Consider the following 27,696-nt stretch of genomic DNA (forward strand, 5'->3'; position numbering starts at 1 on the left):
TGTTGGGTTTTCACGTTTGCCGGCTTTGCAGGATTGGTTTTCACCAAGTCTTGCTGATGTTTGGATGAAGCCATCACCTGGGACTTGCTACGTGTCACAGGGCCCGCCAAGGTACTTCCATCACTTGATTTGGCCTTCGTGCCACTTTTGATGGTGGCTTTGGCGTCGACCTTTGTGGTAGCGATGTTCTTTTGGGCTTTTTGTCTGTCGGAGTCTTAGGGGGAGCCATAGAATCAGACAGAGACGAAACTTAATGGTAGGAGAAAGAGATGAGAGGCAAAGGAGGTCCCATCGAGCGTGCCAGAAATTTGTACATACAAATTTTGTAAGTCTGCAATAGAAACAAAATATGGAGCAAATAGTATAATTTTATTAATTTGAGAAATTGAGGTACAATCCTCTGTAATATTCTTTACAAAAGAAAGAACTGATCCTCTGATTAAATCTCATTTTTTTGTTGATTGGTTGGATCCAAGGGCTGCATAGGCTTGATCTTTAATCACCGTGGAATTTGATGAAGAATGGCACGTCTTTGGTTGTGCTTTTTGTTGATCACCGTGGAATTTGATGAAGAACGGCATGATTTGATGTGCTTGGTATTCTTCTCTTTTGGGTTTGGATGTTGGAGATGAGAGTTTCTGTATTTCTCTCTGGAATTCTAGATTTCTGAATTCTGATTTTGTGTGTCCCCTCTCATTTCCTTCAAACCTCTATTTATAAGTTTCTTGGATCCATAGGATGATGACACGTGTCCTCTCTGATAAGGAAAATATCATAACTGGGCCGGACCGGATATATTATGATAATTATCCTTAAAAATAATTATTCCAAATATATTTTATTAGGAATAATTATTCTTTTTATTTGACCATCTAGACTGGGCTTAATTAAATAATTTAAGTGGACCAAACTTGGGCCAATTAAATAACTTAATTAAACATTAGGCCCATATTTAATGGGTCCATTTGTCCAAATCAAAGTCCACTAAAATTTTAGTGTCTACAATGATATCGAATCGAGAAATATGTTTTTTTTTTTGGCGTGATATCGGATTAAGAAATAGATCTGACTTTAATATCAACTGTAATTGATCGAGTGTTTCATAATCTGACAAAAAAATATAAATTATTAGATGAAACTAACACTCAGTTTATTTATATTTTTTTAGTCTCCTTCCGAATATGATACGAAGAGAGATTGTTGGTTCTACTGATAGAGACAATATTATGACTTTATATTATATTATATAAAAGGCCATGCACCTGCGGTCAGGCCGGGCTTGGGCATTCCACTTTTCAAGCTGGGCCCAATGATGAGCCTTAATCTCATTATAGATTTTCTGATTTAATGTATACTTCTTTCAATACTTGGATTCTTTTGAAGAAACTTAACAATTTTTTTATTTATTTTTTACTTTTTTTGTTTATTTGTTATTGGCAAGAAATTCACACACATCTCACACACCAACTTTGCTTCTTTGAAGATTCGAACACACCAATTTTGCTCTTTTAAAAACTAAAACTTTCACCATCTACTTTGAAAAGTAACGGAAATACTATTGGAACACAAGGCCCGATAACAAACATAACAATAAAGTGTGACTTCTCTCACTCTTTTCTTATCTTTCTATTTTTATTTTTGTTAATGTATACTCTTCTTGCTTGATAATTCAGACGAACCTGTCTTAACACATATTAGTTGAAAAATAAATAAATAAATAAAAAGTAATTTCAATAAAAAGGGGGTAAGGAATAGGGCTTTTATGTGCCTATGGTGTGATTAAAGTAGCTGACAAGCTGCATAAGCATTTACTTATAAATGATTAATTTGTGAAAAAATAAATAAATAGTTGAGATTATTCGAAGTTAAGTTGGATTGTTTAATGGGGCTGCTAGGACTTGTTTTTTCAAATAAATATAGTTTGATTCTAGCTTTACAAATCAACAGATTTAGACTGGCTGTTCCTTTTGCATGACATAGGAGTAGGATTTGTAAGAATTACCACTTACACATGTTTTTAAGGGACTTTTAATTATCAACATTTCATGTTATACATGTATCTCATCATGAAATTAGCTCAAATGATGTTCACCCATCAAATGAGCATCAGGAATTTATCTAGTGATGTAGTTGATAGAGTTCTCATTTTCCTAGTGTGTCTATGTTCATTTGAAATAATCATTTTGCCTTTGTGTATTCTCAGGTCGGATCAGAACCCAGTTAGCGATCCGGACCCCCGAATTTGGATCGTTACAGATGTTCACCCATCAAAGGAGCATCCAGAGAATTTATCTAGTAACCCCGTTCATTTTTTGAGTGTGTCTTTGTTCAAGTTTCCATCCTCTTAATTTGTCACTATAAAAATAAATAAATAAATATAAATAAAAATAAAATGGGCATCTAGGGCAGACTTAAAGCTAGGAAATTGAGGCAGTTGCCTAAGTCATCACGAGATAATCTTCAATAGAAAGACCCATCTTTTTAAAAGTGATAAAGAAATATGCAAAATAAATAGCCCCTTGTAAACAAGGATTAGCAGAAAGACTACAAATATAATTACTTAGAATTTTAATTAATTAATTTTATTTTTTTATAGTGATATATTCTGTCTAATTTTTTTGATTGAATTGAACTAAAAATCATTATTTGATGGACATCTACTTCAACTATCCCTTTTTTCCGACATCCTTTTTATTTTTCTAAAATTCTTCTTAGTTGTTACTATATATTTATTTATTTTTTTTTTTTCATTATTATAAAGATTAAAAAATGCACAACTTAATTAATATTATTTGCGTTAATGTACTAAAATAAAAAATAATTTGCATATTTTAATTTCTGCTCTTTCTTTTGATTCCTGGGTCGAATGATAAATTAATACCTCAAAAGTCGTAACAATGTTAGTGTGTCCAATATGGTTTTTGTGTGAGTCACTATGTTTTTCTATTCCGTGAAGGCTTTGGAGCTAGGTGAACAACCCAGTGTTTCTCCGTACTTGGGCCAACAACATCTTATCAAACTCAAATTGGTCCTACCAAATCCTCACCATCCTCAATATCTGTCCTCTATAAATACCCACCAATGCATGATACATTCTTCAACAAAAAAAACCTCAGAAGCATAGTTTTTCTCTGAAATTGAAGTGTAACCCAACTCCTAAAACCTTCAGCTACTATCAAAAAATGGCGGGTTTCAACAATTTCTTCGTTCTATCTTTGATCGCGGTATTATCACTTTCAAGCATCCATATGAGCTTCGCAGCTCGCAACCTATTGCAAACACCTACACTGCCTACAATGCCAACAATACCGCCTCTGCCTAAAGCTACACTGCCTCCACTGCCTGCCATGCCAACACTGCCGACGACCACATTGCCACCATTGCCAAGCAACGCGCTACCAACATTGCCAACCATGCCCACTGTTCCTATAGTGTCACTGCCTCCGTTGCCAGCTACTTCATTGCCTACTATCCCAAACATTCCGACGACAATTCCTTCGATCCCAACCATTCCAACGACGATTCCTTCTATCCCCACCATTCCAACGACAATGCCAACAATTCCATTCTTCTCACCACCTCCATCCAAAACTAGCCCGTGAAATGCTGCAATTTCTTCGTCTTTCTACCATGTAGAGCATGTCAAGAAGTATATTTTGGTAGTTTGATCGAGTCGATCCATTTATATTTTCATACTTATAAGTTGTGTGAGGTTTTATTTTCATGAGTTTGCATGTGGAGTCATTTTAGTATTAAAAGTACTGTGTATTGTTGTTTTGTGTGATATATATATGAATGTTATTCCTTCTCATTTGCCTTGTTTATTGAACTTTTAATCCCTTGAGAAATTTTCATTTCTATTAAAGAAATATTAAGAATGAAAAGGAGGAAAGACAAAAAATAAAAGGACTGAAGAAACGGACAGATCAAACATAAAATAAATAAATGGTATTTTAATTTCCAAACAATAATTGTTCTAGAGCAAGATTCACATTTCAGCCAATTAAAACGGTTGATTTTTTTTTTTTTTTTGGAATGTTTAACTACATGAAACATGCATATACTTCTTTAACTAAAAAAAAACATGCACACACTTGTTATATTCATACAACATATTCATGACAGTGATGTGGTAATTTTGATTAAAAAAAAAAAAAAAAATCAATGACAAACAAATCATAGTTCAAGTTAGGAAATTGTAATTTTTTTTTTTTTTTTTGGGAAAATATTTTTATTTTATTTTATTTTTTTCAAGATAAGAAGTGGTAAATTTTAAATTAGTACATGCAGAGAGTCGAAACCTAACACTCCACAGTTCACGATATGTGTTAATCTACTGAGCTATCAAGACAACTCCAAAAAATATATATATTTTAGTTTACTTCAGCAGACTGTAGGTTGTGAGCATTCCAATTACATTGCAGATGTGTTTGGTTGTAGAAATGAACAAACTTCAATTATATGTATGGAAATATCTATTGCTGTAAAGCTGAATAAACAGTCACTAATCAACCTAAAGCTTATACTGTAATCTCCTCAACTTCATGAATTAAAGCATTTTGATGTTATATATATATATATATATATATATATATATATATATATATAATATTGTGGACCATTTCACCTCTATACCATATAAATTTGAGTATGGACGTCTTGAATTTTTTTTGAGATATGCATCACAAAAATTTATTGGGAGCCCATTTCACCTCATCACACAACATAAGTTTTATGAATTAAAGAAAAGAATACTCCATAAAAAAGAGTGTGGGTCAAGTTTCATTTAATTTCATAAAGTGGAGCCTCTCAACAATGAACTTAAATTCTTGTCATTCCAATGTTACTATTGAATTTCAAATGTGTGAATCTATGTTAAACACTTGCAAACCATGTGAAATTATTTATAACTCTAATCTATTTTGCACCTCTTCAGTTCTTATGTGATATAAGGTGTAAATAATGCCATACAAAGTCTGAGATGTATCAGGTAAAAATAAAATAAAATAAAAAATAAATTTCATAATGAGTATTCCACCAATTTTCATCTAATTTCATAAACCCTTTGTCAATAAATTTGAATTCTAGTGCAGAAAAATCAGTAGAATCTTAATTTTTCTCACTTCATAATGCAATTTCTCATTCTATTATCTGTAAGTGTATAAAGCAAAAAAAATGGATTCATTTCAATTCCTAGCAGAAAAACAATGGAAGTGCTATTATTAATGCACGACAGAGTGCTGGTAGTCCATAAAAACTTGTTGCAATTAAGCCCAGCATGCTCTAAATGACATTAAGTCAATCTACTGATTTTTTTTTTTTTTTTCTTCGCATTTTCTGCCCATTAATTACATGTTTGCCTTACAAGGATAAGGACAGGCAAATAATTTGGAAGAGAAATAATACCACAGTAGTCCGGTTACAAAAATGACCAATCCAAATCAATTCTTATCACTGAAGATGGTACTTCCTCACATTCCAAAGTTAAAGTCGAGTGTTCAAGTCCACGTAAAGGTAATTAAGTACACTGTTATGGCAGGATAATAATAAACAAATGAAAAATCAACCTTTAACATTCTTAATTTCTATAATAATGGGAACAAAGAAATTCAGTTGAATTTAAATGCTAATTGTTCTTTTGCAGGATCCTTAAGCACGTACCCCTTAATATTCCTAACTAAATGATGTTCCTTATTCTTAATTAGCAAGAATTTTGAGATAAATAAATAAATAAATACCATAACCATTTACTTATAAATGGCATCTTCCATGAAAAATAATTATTGAGGCTAGACGGCCTGTTCAATTAGGCTACATGTCCGGCAAAAACATTGAGATTTTGTTATTTTCTTCTTCTTTTTTCGATAATTGGGGTGTTCGAGACTTTGACCCGACTAATTCATGGATCGGGTAAAGCTCAAACTGTGTCTGCGGTTGTGGACCTTAAGGAATGGTTTGCACGTAGGAGGAATTGATCCTGACACCTAATACATCATGAGTCACCAGGATTCAAGTATTTTTCAAGTAGGCCAACCATTAAGATTAGACTTTGTTCTTCTTTCCGGACACAGATAAAGAATTGTAAGAACAACCCAAAGAGTCACTACTCAGTGTTCTTTATGCCCTTAGAATTACAATCCATCACACTGTAAATACACCCCATCATAAGCTAACTGCAAATCAAGCTTACCTATTGAATGGGATGGCTTTTGTGAGTTGGTCCATCTGTTTTGGAAAATGAGTCAAAGTTTTGAAAGTCAACAAACCAGTGTTCCTCCGCACTTTTTCCTACCACATCTCATCAAACTCACATTGGTCATATCAAATCTTCAGTGTTTCCAACAACTTATTTTATCTATAAACAACCCACTAATGCTAGTTCTTCAACTGCATATGAACAACTTGAAGTAGAGTCTTACAAATACCCAGTAATGCAGGTTATATTTTTCAACAGAAACAACCTTGAAGCATAGGCTTTGTCGGAAATTAAGTGTAACCCAACTCCAAAAACCTTCAGCTACTGTCAAAAAATGGCCAGTTTCAAGAATTTCTTCGTTCTATCTTTGATCGCCGTATTATCACTTTCAAGCGTCCATATGAGCCTTGCAGCTCGCAGCCTCTTGCAAAGCTCTCCACCTGCAGCACCAGCACTGCCTACAATGCCGACAATACCACCTTTGCCCAAAGCTACATTGCCTCCACTGCCTGCCATGCCAACACTGCCTAAAACCACATTGCCACACCTACCACTACCAACGCTGCCAACCATGCCGATACTGCCTACAACCACATTGCCACCATTGCCAAGCAACGCGCTGCCAACATTGCCAACCATGCCCACAGTTCCTACAGTGTCACTGCCTCCATTGCCAGCTACTTCATTGCCTACTATCCCAAACATTCCAACCACAATTCCTTCGATCCCAACCATTCCAACCACAATTCCTTCGATCCCAACCATTCCAACGACGATGCCAAAAATCCCAGTCCTCTCACCACCTCCATCCAAAACTAGCCCCTGAAGTAGTGCTACTGCCATTCTGTTCATCTCTCTACCATGTAGAGCATGTCAAAAAGTATATTTTGGTAGTCTAACCGAGTCGATCCAGTTATGCATTTATAGTTTTAAGTTGTGTCAGGTTTCATTTTCATGAGTTTGTGGAGTCATTTAATACTACAAGTTGTATCACGTTTCATTTTCAGGAGTTTGTAGAGCCATTTTAGTATTAAGATTACTGTGTTTTGTCGTCGTGTGTGATAAATGAATGTTAATCCATCTCTTTTATCTTGTTTATTGAACTTTTAATCTCTTGAGAAATATTCATTTCCAATAAAGGGGCGAGCAACAATCGCCCAGTAGAGAATGACTAAAACACATCTCCTATGGAGACGTGAGCAACACAACCAAAGCAAGGGAGAATAAGAAGAGGGATCATGACAAGGAGAGGGAAAATAGAGATCTTCATTTGAGTTTCAAACACAATAAAAGGAAAGGAAGAATAATAATGTATGCTTATGTCAAGAACTCACACAACCCACCCCAACACCATACTTCAAACTCCAACCCACACACCCCGAAAACTTGTTAACGCAACCCGGCATAAGAAATCCCTCTTGCCGTAGGAAATCCCCTATTGCGATGAGAGAAGTGGCTATCTATCTCTAGTATAGGTAAATCTCCCATCACCATTTGGGGCCTAGATAGTTCCTCCCTTAGGTTGTCTAACGCACCAGGAAACAAGCAAACCTCCAGTCTTTCGACTTTTCGTAAATAATTACACCAAAACTAGGGAAAATCGCCCCCCTTTCACATCCACCACCGACACACTCATGCTATAATGCATGTGTGATGAATTTAGTTAAATCACATATGACATAATCGACACATGAATTCCCTAATGGCTAGAACAACCAATTAACATGATTTTTACCTCTCAACTTAATGTCAAACTTCATATTGGCATTACATCAAACACTTGGCATGCTAACAATTCAAATAGACAACAATGAGGTCTAAGTTCGCCAAATTTCGACAATATAGCATGGACACAAGTTGAAATCACAAGTTTTGTACATGCTGACTTTTATCCATATGTGAAGCTTACAATTTCACGCTTAGTATATAGGAGGCAAGAATTTACCTACTACGTATTTTACACCGAGATAATCATGTAAATAGCCACATATCATGTCACTTGAGGAATATAGTATAACTGCCACAAACTTGGCATACTGGAATATGTAAATCACACAAATAACTCACAATAACCTAGGAGTTCGTAGTTTAGACACCCCTTTGAGAAGAGCCACACTAACTTGGCTCCAGGGACAGGGGCACTCCCGGACTTTTTCCCTCTCTTTATAAATTCTATGACTCTACTTTTTTCCAATTACTCTAGATCCCCTTTTTTTTTTTTTTTTTAAGAAAATGACAAGAATATCTTTAAATTCATTACTGCATTATTGCTTAATTAATAATATTATAACTACCCTGAATCCTTAAATTCATTAATGCACTATTGCTTAATTTATAATATCATAACTACCCTTTATACAATTTTAACATTATTTTATCTTCTTTACTTTATTTACTACTTTGTTTTCCTTTCTATTTGTTTTTTCTAGAGGTCCCTTATAATTTATTCCATACTAATAATTTAATTTTTGACCGTCAAAAGAAATAATTTATTCCATAATGACATTTTTTTTTGTACAATTGAAAGGGATATTATTCAACAAAGTTAACTTTTTTTTTTTTTTTTGATAATTTTTTATGAGTCTTGTCAAAAGAAATAATTTATTAGATAAAAATATATATTTTTTGTTCTTATCAAAAGAGATAATTTATTTAATTTAGATAAAAAAAAATTTAAACCTCTTCTTTTCATACTTTTTTTTTTTTTTTTTTTTTTTTCTTTTGGGAATGTTGACAAAAAAGATAATTTCTTCAATAAATATTTTTTTTTTGGAGATTTTTTTTTCTTTTTTTTTTTTTCATGCAAAAGAGATAATTTTTTTAATAGTTACTTTTTATTTTTTTAGTCCCGTCAAAAGAGTCAACTTATTCAATATAAATTTTTATTTCTTGGTCCTGTAAAAATAAAAAAATTAAAAAAAAAATAAAAAAAAATAAAAAATTATTCAATTAATTTTTTGTCTCGTCAAAAGAGACCTAAAATAATAAAGATTAAAGATAAGGAAAGGAAATGTAAAAGGACAGTTTTATCATTTAAAATGTAATAATTATTTACTTATAAAGTTAAAGTTAGAATTGGCATTTTATTTAAGATTGTAGTTTAAACGTTGAAAAGTGGAGTGCAGATATAATATTCTATATCTGTTTCCTATTTTCTTCTCCTAAATTATTTTCTTAATCCTTATATTCTATATCTGCAAATTAATTTCATCCCAAAAATATCAGTCTCTTTATATATATATATACTCTCATAAATATTGACTTATATACATTATATTGTAAATATATGTTATGATGTACAATATTACAATGTGTCCCCTTGAAAATTTTTTTGGCTCTGTCTCTGCTTGGCTACAAGGTGGAAGTGTTCTAATGCCTACAAAATTTGCACCAAAATGGAAGCCCTTGCCCAGCTTTCCAACTTCTTTAACTAACGCTTTAATCAAAGCTTCCCATAATTAGATGAAATCAAAGATTGAAGTGTGTAAAAATGGAGGAGATAAGAAAAATTAATGGAGAGGGAGTGCAAATTCAGAGCTGAAATGCGGCTCCAATTCTGGTCCAAAATCACTCTCACTTTATATACTAGTTAACATGTTATGGGGTCCCTCATTCACTATAAGGTCTCTAATTCCTTCCATGTCCTTTCTTGACAACACTAGTAGATGCATATACAACATTAGGCAAAAAATTGAAATTTAAATTTATCAACATGAAAATAAGTGGACAATAATATGGTCGGGAAGATTCTCGATCACGAAAACTCAGCCATGGGCCTACACGGGACCTTCCAGGCCCAAAACTCTAAAACCAGCAAAAGGCCCAAAATTCTAAAATGAGAAAAATGGTTCCAAATGCCTTTGTAAGGATTCTAAATATAAAGAAATACTCTAAATGAATCTCGGGGCCCACATGGCACGTATTCTCATGCACAAAAATAATTAACCAAGAAAAATGAAGAAATTACTTGAAAAAAAAAAAAAAAAAAAATTCTAGAACCTCACATCTCCAAAATTAGGCAATTTAAATTTGTCATGTCAATATTTTCTAAGAATCACATCATCATTGAGTCATGTCAGCATTTTGGACTCTCTAAATTTTAGCTATCACGTGTGCTCCAATGATGCTTCTTAATTTGTTCTCCAAAAATATTAATAATATTTAAAAATATTTAATTTAATTTTTTTTTTTTTAACTTTTTTTCTTGACGACTATATTTCTAAAAGCTATATTTCAAACAGCTATATTATAAAAAGAAATTAAACAATACAATATCCATTATAGATTAAAATATATTAAAACAATACAAAATGATATGAATTTTTTAAAAAAGAAACAATACAATATCCATTATAAAATCAACTAGGAAAAAAAAAAAAAAAATTCATATGGGAAGCTTTGGTTAGAGCGTGAAAGTATATATTCGAATACTCATTTTGTCGTTCAATTATCCATGCTTTCCTTGCTATTGTTGGGATCAATTCCGGATCTCTTTGCATGATTGACATCACTTCACCTCTTTGTTTGTTCTGAAGCTCCATTTGTCTGGTCTTTTTTTCTCCGCTTTGCATACCTCTCGTGCTATTTGGGCAATCATATGACTTTGAGTTTGAGATTGATAAAGGGTTGTCACATCTTCGAATTTGCTAATGAATTCATTCTGTAATTTTCCAGAAGATTTATCCTTACTTTAGCTCTACTTCGCTACTTTTCATTTTTGTGGTCGGTTTAATGGTTGACATTCTTCAACACAGGGCGAATCATTTTGATCTATGTGTGTCGATCCTTCAACCAAACTTGGTATCATTGCTACATTACTTGATGAAGTATATGGGTTTGAGTAATTGACAGGCTCACTATTATCAATGTGGATTAATTCCACTCCTCTTCTTTGCTGTTTCTCTTTGTTTTTCCCTTGCTGAGTGGCATAATGTGAATGTCATTTGTTATTGTGTTTCAAAATATTTTCACAATTGTCTAACTTAAATTGAGTGCAAGTTCGACAAGAGAACAATTTTTTAACTATCATCATCTAAAAAAATAATAAAAATAAATATAGAGATAAAATTATTAGAAGGCAAGTGTTTAAAATATTCACGAGTTAAATTTAATACAATAAAGAACTTACCTTATTTTCATTGTATTGCCCACTGGTCGAATTCCTTTCAATCTTGGCCATACATCCAGAAAATTTGGTAATTCTTTGTTAGATGAAGGACTAGCGATTCAACAATGCGTTACTATTCCGTTTAGGTGTACTAGCACCACTAATATGCTGCTCAAAATTTTCATCAGTTTAGATCCATAACGCTGACTTCTGATGGATTGAATTGATTACCGCATTAGAGCTAATGGTCATCCATGCATAACCTAAAGCCTCATCTTCGGGAATGGACCAATTGGGAGGCCGGTTAACCTTTTGCTTTCTAAAGTAGTTACTCAATTGTGGCACTTTAATACCAATGTTGGAAAATTAGCATAGTTGATGAGATGGAAATTGGAATTTTCCTACATAAAATTGGTTGAAGGGTTCAAAATCATTGTTTAATTCGATGATTTGGAAGTTGTAGTTGTAATATGGTGGTCAAGGATCCATGAAATTCTACTTTAGTATTAAAAATATAGCTAAAATTTAGAAAAAAGACTTAGGGGTTCTAGTTGTAAGTTGAAGGAGTATAGAATATAGATAAGTTGGATGTTAATTAGGTGAATGATGATAGGGGTTTGATGTATTTATAGAGGAGAAAAGAAAAGCCAAAAATAAAAAATAAAATAAAATAATTGCTTGGGCCAATATAACCGTTAAGGTATTGTTTATGGTAACCAAACAGTGCCTTAACGGCTATAATAGCAGTAGTTGTGCAGAAAAAGTTTTTTTTTTTTTTGCTCAAAAAAACCATTAAAGCACTATTTTTGCAGCTAAAGTGCATTAACGACTCTTTGCTTCAATTTTCATGAAGGAAAAACAAAAATTGTCAAAAAATTGATTTTTGGCATTTGTTTATTCAAATAGGCCCTTAAAACAAAACATAGGCTACTATAACTACTAGTGGACCTATTTTAAAATATATATATTCAATGCGGTCGAGCCCAGGCCCGAGAATTTCCAAAAGGGTCGCCAAAAAGGGTGACCCACATAGCGAACCAATTTTCGCACCCCATATTAGAGTAGATTCGGTCGCAAAAATTGGGCTACGTCGCAAAAAACCCTTGTAATGCCCTGGATTTTTTTGAAATTTTATTTTATTTATTCTCATGCATTGTTTTGCATGCCACGCGGGCCACAGATCTATTTAGGTAATTTCTCCAGCCAAGAGTTTTAAAAATGCATTTTATTTATTTATTTATTATTATTTTAAGTCAATTAGAAGTGACGGAATTATTTTTAGAATTTTTTTAAAATCAGGACGATTTCCCGGTTAAGGAACTTCTTCCGGTTTTCTCATTTTAAGTGAGGGGCGTTATTGGCATTTCACACACATATACATATACATATATCTATGCATTGAGGAGATATTTTGGGAATGTAGTTGATATAGCATTAAAGTGCAAGGGCAATATGGTAACTAGATTATAAGTTAGTAACCTTTGAGAGCTTGACAAGTGGCACATTATGTGTCAAGTATGTAAATTCAAGACAAACCATCATCTCCTCCTCCCCCATTCTCGGCCAAAGCATTCTTTCTCTCTACATTTTCACTTTTTTTTTTTTTTTTTTTTTTTTTTGGTTTTTTGAACTCAGAACTCCCTTGAGCAGACCCTTTGGACCCACCCCAAGCTACAAACCGAGGGTAAGGCAACCAGCCCCACAATGATAGCACTGTTAAATCAAGGGTCATAATGGGGGCGTTGGGGTTAGAAACCAAGACATATTAGAACCCAGGCCCTTACCTTACCACCATTACCAAGCCCCTAGGGGCACATTTTCACTTTCTCTCTCTCTATATATATACACATACACTTCAAGGTTTCCAAGCCATTTTTGAGAGGTTTAGGCTAGGAATTTGAAGGTGGCCAAGAAGGAAAAGTTGAAGAGCATAACAAAGGCTACATTTTGAGACCAATGGTGCAATGGCTAGGAGAATTTTGAAATTTTGGGTGTACTAAGGGCTTGTTTGGCAAGCTTAAAGGCTTATTTGGTTGTCTCATTTGAGGTAGGGATTTCTAATGTTTTAAACTTTTTCTTTCATTGAACCTTGCTTTGATTTCTTTAAAATTCATTCTTGGATGTCAAAATGTGAATTACAATGACTATGTGTTGATATTAAGAATGCATGCTAGTAATTGAGGTGAAATGTATTTCTTTCTTTACTAAAAAGGTGTATGACATGTCTTTAATGTAAAGTTTCTCATATTGTAAATGCTAGCATGAATTGAGATAATATAAAATTCTATAATGAACATACTTGTGGTTGGTTTTAATAAAATTCCATGCTTGTACTTAAATTCTAGAGAATGCTATGCTTATATTCATTTTGTAGAAATTGTCATGTTTGTGCCATTGTTATTATGCAAGTGAAATTAATGAAAATGATCATATGCATAGCATGGTGGAGAATTTGAATGACAAGAATATTGGACCATTTTAGAATGGTGAGAAGGTTGAATGGATTGACAAGTAAGTCATCCTAGAATGGGTAGGGAAGAGGAATTTAGAAATGGACTGGGTATCGCGAGCCCAGTACTAACTTAACCTAGAGGGAGTGTGGTCCCATGTAGGACGTGTAATGTTGGTACTAGGCCCTAAATGACTATCAAATTGAGGCCAGGGATAGTATCAATCTCGCCTCGGTAAAGTTGGTTAGCGTAGGTAGGGATTGGGATCGGTTTGAGACCAAACTTGTGAATGGTTATGCATTGCATTACATTTATATTCAAAGTGTGCAAAGTTGTATCTATGCCATTGATTGGATTGAATTGTGGTTTAAATTCCGTAAAATCCCCAATGTATGATCTCGATTCTTTTTTTATCCCCAATATGTGACCTGTGGCTCAAGGGAATCCAAAGTTGGCGCCTTAGGCATCTTCTACTGAACCTTTGTACTCACCCTTCCCTTTAACATTTTTCAGGTTATGACAAAAAGGTGATCAATGATGGACCTTCACATGTATAGTTAGGAGTTTCTTTTGTTATTCTTCTAACCGATGCTTAATTTATGTATTCCTTTGTAAAGTGTTGTAATTTCTACTGTAAGGGTCCATGATTGTAGCTTGTATTCATTTACTTTTAAAGTAATATGGAGCATGTAAATGGATTCGACTAAATTTTATAATTCAAGAGCATAAATTGATGTATTAACTTCATATTCCATATTTTATGCATGCTCGTGAGTTGGGACAGGGGTATTTTGGTCAAAAATACCAAATTCTAGCTCGAGGATGGGAACGAAGATTAAAAAGGGCAAAAAGGTCAATTTTTAAGGACCCCCGAGCGCTTGCAACCCCTGCTCCGAGCACTCAGGTCATTGGGTTAGGAATTCTAGTAGCTGAATTCCTTAACTGATCACTCGGGGTGCCTTTCGAGCCCTCGGTGCTCGTGCTGGGGTGCTTGTGGGCACCCTTTGAGCGCCTAGGGATGCCCCCCAAGTGCTCAGAGGACATCCATTGAGTGCTCAGGGTGTGTGCTGGGGTGCCTAAGGTGCCCGTGAATGCTCGGCTAAGGGCTTTTGGGCACTATTTTTCCCGACCCATTTTGATGGCCCAATTTTTTAACATATGGGTCCCATTTGACCTCCAAAGTGTTTAGAATGAAAGAACAGCATCTAATTATGAGCTTAAGGGTGTAAAATAACCATTTTACCCTTAGAAACTCTAAGTTAGCTGACTTGAAAGCAAAGTTGATATCTTCATCTATATTTATACCAAATGATACAACTTCATTTTGACTCCTAGTGCATTGTTAGGTCCATAATAACTATTTTACCTTTGGTGTCCTTGAGTCAGGTTAGGACCCAATTAGTGATCCAGATCCCTTAGATTCAGGTCGTTACAAATTTGGTATCAGAGCCTAGTTTAAAAACCTTTCGGACGATGGGTAGTGGCTTACCTATATGGGGTAGAAGGTTTACCTGGATTGACTAAATGTTTCATGCTTAAGTGTTACCGTTTTGAGAAGCATGCTTACTTTCTATATGGTTACATGTTTAAATGCCGGTATATGTTAAATACATGGCCATGTAAATGAAAAGGTGTATGAAATTTAGAAATATGTATATAAATCACTGATGTGTAAATTGTTTGTTTGATTAATGAATGAAAGTAACATTTTCTAAAGTATGTTATTCGTGATGAAAATGGTAAGTAGTGAGCATGGTCTATGCAATCTTGTTTTAGATGGCAATGTGACGTGTATTTATGTATAGTTAATGCAAGCATGTTATGCATGGAAAGATGGTAAAGATGAATGTAATGTTTAATTTTGCATGATGACTTAATGGGCATGGGTTTTAAATTTTAAATGAAGAGGCATGGTTGTATTATAGTATGTGTTGTGGTTGTTATATATATATATATATATGAAATACATCTATGTATGCGGACGAGCATGTGATAATTACTATCTTAGTTGAGCACTTGATATGATGTGGTTACTGTGTGGGCTATGACTTGAGTAGGTAGGGAACTCGGTTGTTCCGGGCTTGTTTGGGTGTTAGTTCTTATTGAAAGAATGGCGTGGGACCTTAGATCATAGATTGATCTATTTGACATGCGGTTCTTAGGGGCACGACTTTATAATAGGTTTATGTTACATGGCATGGTGTCCATGTTACATGTGAGTTTCGTACATTAGTGTATTGGGTCTTGTAATACCCCTAATTCTAAAAAGGATATAATTAGAATTTAGTTCTTTTATTTTATTGCATTTTAGTTGTTTACGTGGCTATGTGGTTAGATGCTTTCATGATATATGTGTAATTGAATTAATTGTTTAATTTTCTGTGTGCTTAAGTGTTATGTTTACATTAAGTGTTGAATGGAATTATTTGTTTTTTGATTTTGATGTGTATTTGATTTGATTTGATTTTGTTTTATTGTTAGTTTAAAATGATGGATTCGGATAGTAGTAATGGACCAACAGTGGGTCTCATGGACTACTTGAATAGAGGTTGCAGATGGGTACGAGTATTTCCTATATATGGTTGGTTGTATATATATATATAGTCGCGTATATATTTTGGAGAATATAGATTGTTATTATTGTTTGTTATTTATTTTAATGATGATAATAATAGTATTATGTTATTAGGTTATATATATATATATTAATGAGAAATTATATGTATATAATTGGTTAAAATGTATAGGGCAGTCTATATAGATGTAATTGTATTTTTATTTTATTTTCTTTTCTTTTAGAATTAGTCGACTTAGTATTGGATTGGAGTTAGGGTTTTATAAACCTATATATATATATACATATGATGGTCTGCACTAGGGTTCAAAAAACCCTAATAGCAGCAGAGAGAGGGACAGGGGAATACAGTGACTTTTAAGAGAGAAACTGAGAGAACGGGATTAAGGTTTTGGCCAACGGATTAGGCTGGACCAAGGAGGAAGGTTGAGGGTATTCGAGGGTTAGAACCAGAGCAGAGGAGTCCTTGACAACAGTTATGATCGCGGGAAAAAAAACTTAGGAAGACGGCAACGAGGTTTTGATTTAAAAACCACACATGCAAGTTCTATTCTGTCTCGCTCCCTTTGGCCTGTGTTCTGTGCATGTCTAGAGGATCTATAGGACTTTAATCAGACATTAATTGAATCTTGCATGCTTAGTATATGCTAAATTGATCATCTTTATGTGTTTAGTTTTATCTGGAATTGTCTTGTAAGTTTGGGATTCACCGTTTGATTTTATAGACTAAGGAATTGGTAACTGTTTTCATTATCGTTTTTAATGTAAACTATACTAAATAAATGATGGGGATGATACTGGATGAAATATAGACTATTAGGATCACTTTTATGAAGAACAGAATAGCTGGAAACGGCCGGGGACGAAGCAGACGAAGCGAAGCAGTGCAGTGCTCTTAGAGAGGGAGAGAGCTAGCTCAAGGGAAGTGGGAGCCGGCTCCCTCTTATGCAGAGCCGGCTCCAGAAGGTTGGGAGCCAGCTCCCCTCTTCACAGAGCCGGCTCCAAGGTCTAGGGAGCTGGCTCTGAGGTGGTGTGAGCCTGCTCTGTTTTCTTGTGAGCAGGCTCTAGTGTTTTGGTGCGTTCTGGAGTGGTTTTGGGCACTGTTTGGACAAGTTGGGTTTCTCGAACTGTGTTGGAATATTAATGAGGGTTCTATATACTAATTTAGATTGTATTAAAACCCTTTGATGCATAATCTTTAGTTGTATGCTAAAAATTTGAACAGTATCGAAGATTAAACAATTTTGCATACAGTTAATAGATATAAAGGATTAGATTGTTGAATTTTGTTTTAATAATCTAATGGACTGTAGGATGGACTCTAAGCATTGTATTATGCTATATTAGAACCCAAACTATAGATTTAATGTTTTTATGCAATTGGATTAAATAGTATGAAAGCGTAAAACAAGTTGCATGCTGTTTACGGATTTAACGGATAGAGATGATTTAACTGCTTAAAATATGTCTAGCCATTTAATGGATTGTAGTTTAATTTATAAATCTTTTTTTGAATGCATAATGGAGTCATGTAATTATCAGACTTGTTTATGTTTATTTTGGATTTTAATTGCTGAGATATTAAAACTCTGTTCTGTAATTACATCGATTAAAAGCTTTGGATTCTCATTGCTAAACTATTAAATAATGTTCTAGCAATTACAGGGACGTTATTTTGGATTTTAGTTGATGAACGATTTAAATTCTGTTTTATCAACTATATGGATTATGTAGATTTTATTTGATGTACTGTTTGAGGTGTTGAATCATTTACGGATCATATGCATTATATGCACTGGTATGAGACGGTGGCATATTGGGGATGGATTAGATCAAAACGCAATTCCTACCTATTTATACATACGAAATGGATTAACTAAAATAGTTAAATCCTACATGGTTTCATGTCTTGTCAACTAAAACAGTTGAATGACATATTGGATGTTTGTTTATATTCTGTACTAGGAAGGAAATGGATTTAATTAAAACATTTAAATCCTAATTAAATGTCGTGTCTTGGCAACGAACAGTTGGGCAGCACTTTATTGGTCTTGGATGGAATTTATATATAATTTATGGTACTGAGATATGAGCTTGAGTCTCAGGATCATTGGTTAGGGAGCATATATGCATTAGGATGCGTAACTAGTTATGATGGTTGAGGTATACCATGTTATGTCTAGGTATTCATGCCCACCTTTGGGTGTGTTTTTGCATGTTGCCTTCTATTCAGGTTGAGACCCCCATTGTAGTCCAGTGAGAGTCCTTTAGTGTGGATATATATATGTATGGACTAGATCGATATTGTTGGGATATCTTGGATGTATCTGTGTATCGGGTCTCTGTTTAGATTGTAATTAGGATAGAACTTGTTCGTTGGCCTGACTCACTATTAATTTTCAGGTAACGGACGGTCCCAGGTCTTAGACCTTGTTCGTGCCGAGCAAAGACGGTCACTTATTCTTCCGACGACGTAGGAGTGTTCTTCATGGTTTAGCATTGGATTTTCTTCAGTTGTTCATTTGTCAGTGTTGGATTTTTATTTGGGGTCCACCAGATGGATTCCGGAGTTGTATTAGAAATAGAGAAGTTGGATGTATCAGAATAGTTTCTTATTTATAAAATTTTATTATGAGAATTAAGTTTTGGTTTATCATTTTAGTTTTCTTTCAGCAATTTTATTTATTCCTTTTTATCATAATTGTATTCTGTGTTCGTTTATTGCTAATTGGTTTGATATCCTTGGGTAATCGGGCATGAGCCTGGCCAACCCGCATCCGGAAATCCAGGGGTATCACAGTTGGTATCTGAGCACTCCAGGTTCAAGTATCCTTAGGAGTGTTTTTCGTTATAGGACTTCCGTGTTGCGTCTCTTAAAACTTAGAGCCATATTAGGATTCATTGTACTCTATTTACGGTTCTTTGGGAGGAGCTGATGTCAATTATATTCCATTATTATGGAATGACTGACACTAGGAGGAGGATGAGGTCCAAGGCGAAAGTGATACAAACCTAAAGGAGTAAAGGAGTACATTCTCGAGTTCTTTGCCAGAAGCAGAACTTGGATCGAAGATAGTTCAGGGGTTAGCATTACTGATAGTTCCGGGGTTGGCATTACTTAGAAAGTATAAGCCAAGAAAGGATTAAGGTGTAGGTGTTAGGTTACCGTATATCGGTGCTAACACAACTTCAGTTGTCCTCAAAAAGAAGACAAGCAAAGAGTAAGAGTCCGAAGAGGATTCTAAGGGAGGAGATTTTAGCGTATCCAAGAAAGAGGATACTAAATCTTAAAGATGAAGGATTGCACGTGGGTGATCTTATTCGCTAGGAATATAGTGAATAATATTAGTAGAGTTGGTGTAGATCAATCTACATATAATTAAATTTTCGTATCATCTCTAAGAGAGTTATGTAAGAGGTACTCTTCTGGAGTTTAGGGATTTGATGGAGTTTATATCAGAATAAAGACATGATTTTATATCACATTCCAGAGCGTATAGGAATTAGGTTGTGACGTTCTAAGTTGCTTTATAAAGCCACGTTAGACGGTTTGCGTTCCGTGTATAAGGAGAATGAGGATTAAGCCCTTTGGAATTTGCTTAGGCAAATGAATGTTGCTTTTTGAGCTATGTTTAGAGGATATGTTTCGCGGTTGGATGATTACCTATGAAACTATAAAAGGAATTTTTGTGAAATAATTTGACAAGTTGAGTTCAAAGGAAGTTTTCTTTTTTTGAATAGGCAATGTCTTAAGTAGAATTATATTTTGTTTTAATGTGCGTATCATATGTGTTTCATTTTTTTGTGAATTATTCCGGATTGGGGAGATGGTTCAGTTGTGGACATAGGTATGTGATGTAATACCCCTGATTTTAAAAGGATAGTCTTAGTATTTTAATTGCATTTTTAATTGTTTATTTGATTTCTTGGCTAATTGTTTATTTGTTTAATTGATTTGATTGTTTATGTGTTAATTGAATAATTTGTTTAAATTAAATTATGTGCTAAAATTATGTGTATTCGATTTCTTTGTTTAAATAAAATTGTTTGAGATGGTCTATATTTGTTTAGGAATTTAATTATTTTATTTTTGTATATTTTTATTTTTTAAGGAATTGGATATGGATTGTAGTAATGGACCAACTAATTGGGGCCTCATGGACTACTTGGATAAGGGGTTTAATGGGTACGGATAATTACCCATAGATAGTTGTATATGTATATATAATAAATAAATAAATATATATATATAAGGAAAGTCCTTTAGTAATAGTCTAATGTATATTTATATATTATATATATATATAAAAGATATACATAAATTATACGTAACATATATTTTAGTTACCTTTTTAGTATTTAAATTTTATTTTATTATTTATTTATTTATTTTCTCTGTTAAGTTGATTTGGATTGGGAATAGGATTAGGTTATTTTATTTAGTCTATAAATATATAGCCATAGGTTAGAAAAAATGGTTAGAAAATATATCACGTATTATATTTTAGAGAAAGAAAGAAGGAATAAGAAGGAAGAGAAAAAGGAAGAAGGAGGCTGGGGTTTTTTTTTTTTTTTTTTTATCAAATCCCTACAGGCAAATTTTAATTATTCTCTTCTCCTTTGATTCATACTCTATGCATGCTACATTAATTCTAGGTTCTTTAAATAAATTAATTGGATCTAATTACATAGATTTATTTTGAAATTTTAGTTCATGGGTTTTAGTAATGGGTTTTAATTATTTTTCTTTTGCCTACTCTGTTGGTGGCCTTGGGTTGAATTTTATTTTATTTTATTTTATTTTTTTACATGACTTATGTTAGCATGAATTAAATTTGGTTTTGATTTTATTTATTTATTTATTTATTTTGCATGCATTAGTTTGTATGCATGTGAGTAAAGTCAAAATTATTGTTTTTACAAGCTTGGCACGCCGAACGAGGCAAGCTAGAAAGTGGTATGAAACTAATTGTAGGAATTCGTAAAACTGGGTTTTCTTTCATTGGGCACGCCGATTGAGGAAGTTATTGGCAATTCCTTTAAAGAAAAAAAAAAACAGATTATTATATAATGCCATGGTTGATATAATGATTGATACTATTATGAATATAATGATTAATATAATGATTGGTATTATGATTAATATAATGATTTATTTATTTTGTTTTGATTAAATAGTTTTTGCATTAAATACTTTTAATGTTAATCTATTTAATGTTAGAATATTAAATTAATATTTGTTAGTTTTGAGTGATGGATTTGAATTAAATCTTTATTTAATTTAAGTAGTTTCATTAAGAATTGGTACGCATGATTTAAGTTTACATGCTAAGTATGGAATTTAATTAATTTTAAAAGGATAAATTAATTAGATATTGTTGGATTAATTTATTTTAATTAATTGCTTAGATTTAAATTAATTTAATCAGAACATGGAGATGTATAATTTAGTTGAGATGCATTTTAATTTCTTGTGATGTAAGCTAAATGCATGCTACTTAGAATTTATACTTTTTGCTTAAGTAAATGCAAATGATGTGTATATCATTTATATCATATTTATTTGGATTATTATATGTAAACATTATTTACATTATTCTTGGATTTGAAACTTTTATTTGATTATGATATGGATTAATGCACCATTATGGGATGTGGGCATATTAGGGACAGATTAACTTAAGAGTTAAGTCTTACCTATTTTTAATACAGATTAACCATAGGGTTAAGTCCTACTTATTTGTGTCAGGTCAACGGAATAGTTGGATGACATATTATTAAAATAATAATTGGATGGTTAATTTTGATGGTTGAATATTTCGGATTTTATATATATAATTATACGCCATGATATGAGCTTGAGTCTCAGGATCAGTGGTTAAGGTGTATATATTGCCAGGGATGTGTAGTTAGATATAGTGTAGTTGTGTACCCTGGTAGGTCTAGGTATTTATGCCCACTATATGTGCGTTTTGTATATTACCTACTATTCAAGTTAAGACAACTCTATAGTCTAGTGAGGTTCATTTACTGTGAATATATCTATATATGGACTATTTAGTTATTATTGAATTAATTAGGATGTGTACGTGTATCGGATCTCTATTTGGGATGTAGTAGATTAGAACTTAGGTTTGTGGGCCCGACCCACCATTATTTTTCAGGTGTTCATTAATTCCAATCTTAGAAATTGTTCGTGCCGAGCAGAGACAGTCATTCACTCTTCCGACTCTACGTAAGACTTTTCTTCATGTTTTACTTATTAGTTTTATTTCAGTTCAGTTATTTCAGTTAGGATATTATTAGGGGTCTACAGTATAGATTCCCGAGTTATAGTTTAATTAGTTATTAGTATTCGAGAATTGGAGGATTTTATTATGGGATTTTTAATTATTATTTATTTAAGGATTTTTTTTAAAAATAAGGATTTATTATTTAGTTCCCTTCAGCTTATTATTTATTTATTATTCTTTTTGTATTCAAATGCTTGTTTAAATATTAATTGTTTAATATTCCTTGTATTCTGTACTCGGACTTGATCATCCGTGACTCTAGAATTGAGGGGTATCATAGTTGGTATCAAAGCGCTCTAGGTTCAAGTGTCTTTTGGGATCTATCGTTTTAAGACTTCGGCGTAGCGTATTCTTTTATTTAGAGCCTAAGTTTAGGATTCATTGTATTCTTTTACTGTACACTTAAATCGTATTCTTTTACTGTACACTTAAATCGTACTGATGTCTATCCTTCTATGTTAACAGAATGGTTAATGCTAGAAGAAGACGGGACAATTAGAGAAACAGGCAGCGAAGAGGAGCGGCACGTAGGCAACAGGATTTCCTGTGGCATCAGCAAATGGAGGAAGAACAACAACTGCCTGGGTTTCAGGAGGAAGATGGTCAGTTGCACAATGAGCAGGAGGAAGTACAGCAGACTACTCAAGAGTCTCAGGATTGGGGCTACCATCAGAGTAGGGATCCAGAGTTTCCTCCCCATATAAATGATCTCATTGCTCGGGCTATAGAAGCAGGTATAACAACTGCACTTCGTAATCAGCCACAAGTTCAGCAAGCACCTATACCGACACCAGTGGTTTAAACTGATCCTTGGGAAAAGGCTAGGAGTTCTTTCATAAAGGGGAGCTCACCTAAGTTTTCAGGCTCCACCGATGCGAAAGTAGCTTACCAGTGGAAGAAGGACATCGAACGACATCTTCGAATGGTTAGGTGCATAGAGGTTCAGAAACAGATGCTTGCTACTTTCAAACTTGTTGGGGATGCACTCCAGTGGTAGGAGTCAGTTACTTCTGTGGAGGAGAGGACTTCATTGACTTATGATTAGTTCAGTGCTTGCTTCGATGAAAGTACTTTTCACATGCAGTCCGGATAGCTATGAAGACAGAGTTCCTTAATCTACAACAGGGGAACATGACAGTGGCAGAATATGAGCAGCAATTCACGCGCTTATCTCTTTTTGCTCCAGAGGGGGTGGACACAAAGGAGAAGAAATGTAATAGTTTCCTTAAAGGACTGATGTGGTCTATTAAGCGATCTATTATAGGTAGTCTATCCTACACTACTTATGCTCAGGTGATAGACTCCGCTCTACAACAGTATCAGTTAACCGTGGACTTCAGATAGGCTAGGGGTGAGAAGCGGGGTGACAGAGACTCTGCTAATCAGTCAGTTGAGAAAGGGAATGGCAATAGACATCGACACAATGATAAGGGCAGATTCCAGGGACAGCAGTCTTGGAAAAATCACAAGGGTGGTTCAAATGCTCACAAAGATGGGGCACCTATTCAGAGGCAGCAAAATGGGGGACCACAGGCAGGACGGGATCAGCCACAGGCTAATCAGTAGAGGAGGCCGTTTGGTACTTTTAAGGGTACTTGCTATACTTGTGGAGAGCTTGGACACACTTCCAGGTAGTGTCCTAGAGCAAGATAGGGTCAACATGTGCAGCAGAGATAGGGGACACCATTACCTTTACCCGCGCTACAGATTTCGCGCATTCAGGGACAGACCTTCCCAGCTTTATCAGCACCACCACAGCCACTAGGAAAGGCACTGCAGCAGTTGCATTATGGCAGGGTGTATAACCCTAGGCCACAGGATGTTCAGGCGCCTCAGGCTGTTGAGGGTATGTTTCTTATTCATGGTATACATGGTCGTGTTTTATTTGATACGGGTAGGGGCGGAGCCAGGATTTTAGTTTAGGAGGGGCACAATGTTAAGAAAAAAAACTTATTTAAAGGAGTAGAAAGGAAAAAAAATATATATATATTTAAAGGAGTAGAAGGGGAAAAAAATAAGAAAAATGACAACTTAAAAAGTAAATAATTAAAATTTTTTTTTAAAAGGAATTTGAAGAGTAAATTAGGAAAAAACTAAAAAAATAAGAGATAATTTTAAAAGTTAATAATTTGAGGGGGGGCATTATATTAAAAATTCCATATATACACATATAAAATATAAAAAAAATTCTATATCTATAATGGGCGGGGCCAGGCCAGAGGGGGAAGTGCCCCCCCTGGGCATATACTGGCTCCGCCCCTGGATACAGGTGCTACACATTCATTCGTGTCTAAATCATTTGTTGCATTATCTGGGATGACAACGTGAGTATGCGATAGACCTCATGGTATTTTTACACCTTTAGGCAATACTTCCATTGTACATGAGAGTGATGGGCCTGTGACACTAGATATTGATAGACTCAGATAACTAGCCAATCTATTGGTCCTGGATATGCACACTTATGATATGATACTTGGGATGGATTGGTTATTTCACTACCATGCCCAAGTTAATTGTTATGATAGGTCTATTGTTTTCACCATACCTGGTCAGGATATATTCGTCGTCGCTATGCCATGTTATAACGGGGTTGCTAGCACTTATTTGTTCTACGTGGAAGAGGAAACGGAGGAAGAGATTACTGTGTCATTGGATAGCATATCAATTGTACAGGAATTTTCAGATGTTTTTTAAGAGATCCCAGGGTTGCCACCTAGTCCAGAGATAGACTTTGTGATTGATTTAGCTCCAGGCATTATGCTTATTGCTAGAGCACCATACAGGATGGCACCAGTGGAAATGCGAGAGTTGAGGGATCAGATTCAGTAATTACTTAGCCAGGATTTCATTTGTAGGAGTACTTCACCCTGGGGAGCACCAGTTTTGTTTGTGAAGAAGTAGGATGGTTCACTTCGCCTATGTATAGATTATAGGGAGTTAGATAAGGTTACTATTTGTAACAAGTATCCTTTACCCAGGATTGATGATCTTTTTGATCAGTTGAAGGGAGCTACATATTTCTCTAAGATTGATTTGCGTTCTGGATATCATCAACTTCGGGTTAAGGAGCAGGAAGTTCATAGGACAACGTTTCTTACTAGATATGGATCTTATGAATTTCGGGTCATGCCTTTTGGGTTGACTAATGCGCCAGCTGTCTTTATAGACTTAATGAACAGAGTCTTTAGGGCTTACTTAGATCAATTTGTTATTGTTTTCATTTATGATATTTTGATTTATTCTAAGTCGAAGGACGATCATGCTAGACATCTTCACACAATGTTGCAGATGCTTCGTGAACACTAATTTTATGCCAAATTCGAGAAATGTGAATTTTGACAGCAAGAAGTGAAGTTTCTGGGTCATGTAGTGTCAGAGAAAGGGATAACGGTAGATCCAGCTAAGGTCTCAGCAGTGGTAGAGTAGGGACAGCCTATTTCACCTACGGAGATTCGGAGTTTCCTCGAATTGGCAGGATACTATCGTAGGTTTATTCAGGGGTTCTCGAAGATAGCGGAACCACTCACTCATTTAACTAAAAAATGTGTACGATTCGTATGGGATGAACACTGTCAGAAAGCTTTTGATGAGCTAAAGCACAAGTTGATTTCTACACTGATTCTGTCTATGCCACAGAGAGGGATAAAGTATCTTGTCTACACCGATGCTTCTTTGCAAGGTCTTGGGTGTGTTTTGACGTAGGAGGAACGCCCAATTTCGTATGGATCTCGTAAGCTTAAGCCTCATGAGCTTAATTATCCAACGCACGATTTGGAGTTGGCAACTGTGGTATTTACCTTACAAATTTAGAGGCATTATCTGTTGGGAGAGTCTTTCAGATTATTTAGTGATCACAAAAGTTTGCAGTATTTGTTCACTCAACGGGAGCTGAATATGAGATAGCATCGATGGTTAAAGTTTGTGAAAGACTCTCATTTTTCTATATAGTACCATCTAAGAAAAGCGAATATGGTGGCAGATGCACTCAGTCGCCGACCCTATGCTAGCCTTTCTGCATTATTCGCCACTGAATAGGATGCTGTGAAGATAGTGAATGAGTTGTCTGATGCTTTTATGGCTTGTATGGTAGTTACACCTTATATCATTCACAAGGTACTGAAGGCACAACTCACAGATCAACAGTGCATTGATAAGGTTATAGAGATAGCTTCTAAGGAGGTTCCATTTTATCATGTGGGGACTGATGGAGGCTTGAGGTATAAAGGGTGTTTAGTAGTACCTTCTGCTGATGATTTGAGGAAGGATGTGATAACTGAGACTCATCATTCTGAGTTTTCTGTTCATCTAGGAGGGGACAAAATGTATCAGGATATGAAGCAGTAGTTTTGGTGGGCAGGTATAAAGAAAGACATTACTACTTTTGTCTCTCAGTGTAGTACTTGTCAGATGGTCAAGGTTGATCATCAGAGGTCGCCAGGAGCTCTACAACCACTGCCTATACCAAAGTGGAAATGGGAATGCATTTTTATGGATTTTGTGAAGGGATTGCCTAATTCGTTTAAGAATCACAATTCCATTTGAGTCATCGTTGATAGGTTGACCAAATCAGCTCATTTCTTGCCTATTCGTACTAATTACACTTTGGAACAGTTGGCGAGACTTTACATTACAGAAATTGTGAAGTTGCATGGCATTCCGTTATCTATTAAATCAGATAGGGATTCGAGCTTTGTATCAGGGTTTTTGAAGAGTTTTCAGCAGGCTTTGGGTATAGAGTTGCATCTTAGCACTGCTTATCATCCTCAGACTGATGGACAGACTAAAAGGGTTAATCAGATAATGGAGGATATGCTTCGTTCTTGTGTCCTTGACTTTAAGGGCCACTGGGAGGAGTATTTGCCACTTGTGGAGTCCGCATATAACAATAGCTTTCAAAAGACTATTGGTATGGCATCGTTTGAAGCATTATATGGCCGACCATGTCGATCTCCTATTTGTTGGATGGAGGTTGGCGAGAGTAGATTTTTGGGTCCTGAGTTCATTAAAGACACCTCTGAAAAGATCGCTCTTATTAGGGATAGTATGCGCACTACCCAGAGTAGGCAGAAGAG

This window comes from Cornus florida, unplaced genomic scaffold, assembly GCF_030987335.1.
Source record: "Cornus florida cultivar Cherokee Brave unplaced genomic scaffold, ASM3098733v1 CherokeeBrave_3.0.0_Hap2_Chr07, whole genome shotgun sequence".
In the NCBI taxonomy this organism is placed as follows: domain Eukaryota; kingdom Viridiplantae; phylum Streptophyta; class Magnoliopsida; order Cornales; family Cornaceae; genus Cornus; species Cornus florida.